At 43.9% G+C, this 3,908-nt stretch overlaps 1 protein-coding gene across 1 annotated transcript in view; it reads left to right on the top strand.

Annotated features, from left to right (window-relative positions):
- Nucleotides 1–3,908, top strand: part of LOC119411473 (neurofibromin) — a gene marked incomplete at its 5' end in the record, with an annotated part of 127,495 nt that overhangs the window by 4,941 nt on the left and 118,646 nt on the right.

The raw sequence follows: 3,908 nt of genomic DNA, 5'->3' as shown, positions 1-3,908 counted from the left end.
TTCTGAATAAAATATTAGATGTTGGCACCTCCACATCATTGCATTCAGTTTTTATTCACAATTTGTTTAGTGTCCCAACTTTTTTGGAATCCAGTTTGTAGATGCTGATGGCTGTAGGCAGGAAGGATCTCTTGTAAAGGTCTATCCCACAGTGAATCCTAAGAAACTGGCTGCAGATGCCGTCCGATCCGTCCACCCAGACTCTGCTGGCCTCTCGGTTCTCCCGGGCTGTAGAACCGCCTGAATGCTGGGTAGAACTCCTCCCAGAGCGATGGCCACTCCTCCCAGAAGCCTGCCGAGCTCCTCGTTGCTGCGGACAGCCAATTGTAGGTGCTGAGGGACGATCCTGTCCTTCCGCTGTCATGAGCCGTGTTTCCTACTAGTTTCAGGATCTCAGTGATCAGGCACTAGAGCACAGCTGGCAGGTAGATGAGAATGCGTCCACAGAACATCCTTTTCAACTCATTTGAGATTTGGGCTGTAGCTGAGATATTATTTGAGCTTTTGAGATGTTAATCAGCTGCTGTTGGTTGTAGAAAACTGCCTTGTTGCCATGGTTACACATCATAACAAATGTCCAAAACTAAGAAAGTTTCAGTAAAAATCCTTCCAGCTGCACAGCATCCGATACCAAAGGAAACAATCATCCAAAAAATGTGATTTACATCCAGAAAAAGAGGAATTAAAGTTTCCAAACGCAAAATCTCAGAATGAAAGTAACAGAGCTGCTCCAACATGCAGCCACCTTGAGTGGTGCAATTTTAGAACACGCACTAGAAATAGCACCTTCTTGTAGTGGATCAACCAGTTTGCTGCTTAAGTCAAAACGAGCTGCTCACATGATCGAGGAGGACCATCAGCCTAACGATGGATCATTAGCACCCTGATGGCTCTTTGCTATTCACCGGGGGCTGAGTGATACTAGCAATAACACCTACAAAAAGAAAGTCACAGATTACCTGCAAAAACTTGAAAAGGAGAAAACAATCAATCAATCGTTGTATTATAGATTGTACCCAGGGGAAGACACTCCCTGTCTTTATGGACTTCCAAAAATACACAAAGAAGGAACACCACTCAAACCCATCGTCAGCAGTATTAACTCAGTGACATACAATGTTGCTAAACATCTGGCTGGTATTTTAGCTCCTCTTGTTGGAAACACACCTCATCACATAAAGAACTCCATTAATTTTGCTAACAAAGTTCAACATTTGAAACTAACCCCAGGAGAAACCCTTGTATCATATGATGTGACTTCTCTTTTCACTTGCATACCCATCTCTGAAGCAGTAGAAACCATCAGAAAACAACTTCTACAAGACAATGACTTGGGGTGCGTTCACACCAGCCCTGTTTAGTCCGCTTTAATCGAATTCTAGCTCGTTTTCCTAGAAAGTCCGGTTCGTTTGGGGAGGTGTGAACACGCCATCAAACTCTGGCCTGGGCTAAAACCTAGGTCTCGGTCCGGTAGAAGAGAACTACAGCGCGGTTCGAGTAGAGTGTGAATGTAAACAGACCGAGCCCCGCTCCTCAAGCAAGAAGTGGAGTACAGCGCAGGGCAAACAAACACGCATTTCTCTTAGCTCATATGGAGCCGTCAGCTGCCTTGTGTGAAAAACAATATTCTCCATGGTCTTCTGCCTCATCTTCTGCTCATGCTGAGTCCATTTTTGAAAAATGACAAAATATAACTCCTAAAACTGCTAAAACTTGATGCCACTCCGTTTTTGTTTTTATTTCCACAAGAAGAAGTGTCTTCAGAGGTTTTTGTGTTGTTTCTTTCAGTAGCTCTTGGTGCAGCGTCCCCACAGGCGAGCGGAGGAACAGGTTGGTTCAACAGGTTGGCTCGTCTGCACAGTGCAGTGTGAATGCAAACGCACCAGCTCAAATGTAACAAAATATCATGAATATTGGTCCCCAACCGAACCGAGTCTATCGGACTATCAGGTGTGAATGCACCCTTAATCAACAGGACCAACTTCACCCCAGACCAGATATGCACCCTGTTGGATCTCTGCCTCTCCACCACTTATTTTAAGTTCAATGACAACTTTTACAGACAGAAGCACGGCTGTGCCATGGGATCTCCAGTGTCACCCATTGTTGCCAATCTCTACATGAAGGAAGTGGAACAGAGAGCCCTAAACTCCTTTGAGGGAACAACGCCAAGCCATTGGTTCCGATATGTGGATGACACCTGGGTCAAAATCCAAGCCAAGGAAATAGAAGCGTTCACCAGACACATTAACTCGGTCGATAACAACATCAAGTTCACCAGAGAGGATGCAAACGACAACAAACTGCCTTTTTTGGACTATTTGGTTCAGATGGAATTAGAGGACAGCCTCAACATTGAAGTTTACAGAAAACCAACCCACACAGACCAGTATCTTCTGTTTGACTCCCACCATCCACTGGAACACAAACTCTCTGTCAACAGAACTTTACAGCAAAGGGCTGAATGCGTCCCCACGAAGACAGAAGGTAAGGAAAAGGAACAGAAACACATCCAAGAAGCTCTTCAAACATGTGGATATCCTAACTGGGCTTTTGTCAAGTCAGCGAGGAAATCTACAAAACACACTAATAAACAGAAAAAGGAGAACAACAGACGGAAAAACATTGTCATCCCTTATGTTGCTGGAGTATCAGAGAAATTCAGACAGATTTTAAACAAACACAACATCCCAGTACATTTCAAACCCAGAAGGACTCTCAGACAGAGGCTGGTCTACCCTAAGGACAAAACAAATGGGTGCACAATTGGGACAGCTGTGGCTGAGTGGTTAGAGCAGTTGTCCTCCAATGCGAGAGTTGGGGGTTCAAATCCACCAGCAGTCACATGTCGAAGTGTCCCTGGGCAAGACACTGAACCCCTCATAGCCTCTGATGTGTGTCCCATCAGTGTATGAATGTGATCTAAAAAGCACTGATTAGTCTCTTTAGAATGATTTGTTAAATTAGCTTTGTAGAGATCTAGTAGAGTGCTGTATGAATGGGTAAATGAGGAACAGATTGTAGTGTAAAAAGCTTTGAGTATCTTGAAATAACCTAGAAAGGTGTTGTATAAGGCAGTCCATTTTACAAACAGAGTGGTGTAGTGTATGCGGTCCAGTGCAGCGAGGACTGTCCAGACCTCTACATTGGAGAAACTAAACAGCCTCTTCACAGATGCATGGCTCATCACAGGAGAGCAACTTCCTCAGGACAAGACTCAGCTGTTCACCTCCACCTCACGGATAAGGGACACTCTTTTGAGGACCAAAATGTCCAGATTTTGGACCGAGTAGACAGATGGTTTGAGAGGGGGGTGAAGGAAGCAATTTATGTAAAAAGAGAAAAAACATCTCTTAACAGAGGAGGAGGCCTCAGATTTCCACTTTCAAAAACATATAATGCAACTTTAAGACTGATTCCCAGCCGGTTTTCACACCTGATGGAACAGAGGGGCCTCGTCTGTGAATTAGAGGAACAAAGACCTTAAGAAACCCCTACTGTTAAGGTGTTGAAGTGTGAATTGTCAATCTACATATGTATGTGTATCTTATCTCACTCACCTGAACCCCTCTCTCTCTGCTCTTTGAATTGAGAAAGCTCCTCGGATGAGGAGCGAAACGTCTTCTGTTACAAATAAAGTCCAGTTGTTTTTGTATTGAACGTTTTTTGAATTTATCATGTCCTGGATGACTGAGAATCTTCACCAGCATAGCAATAACAGCATTGTAAAAGGGGGACAGTTGAACACAGAGGCCTCCACCTCTGTTTAATGATGGACGGTTTATTTTCACAAAGATGGCCTCCTTTACTCCTCTCTTTTTTTGAACGTCCAGAGGACCAGATTGAACTTTTTTAGATTTTTCTACCTGGATTATTGAGCATGCATCAGGTTGTACCACTGCATTTTT

Source organism: Nematolebias whitei, chromosome 6, assembly GCF_014905685.2.
Source record: "Nematolebias whitei isolate Nwh7 chromosome 6, NemWhi1, whole genome shotgun sequence".
Classification (NCBI taxonomy): Eukaryota; Metazoa; Chordata; class Actinopteri; order Cyprinodontiformes; family Rivulidae; genus Nematolebias; species Nematolebias whitei.
This window is presented reverse-complemented; position numbering and strand designations above follow the sequence as displayed.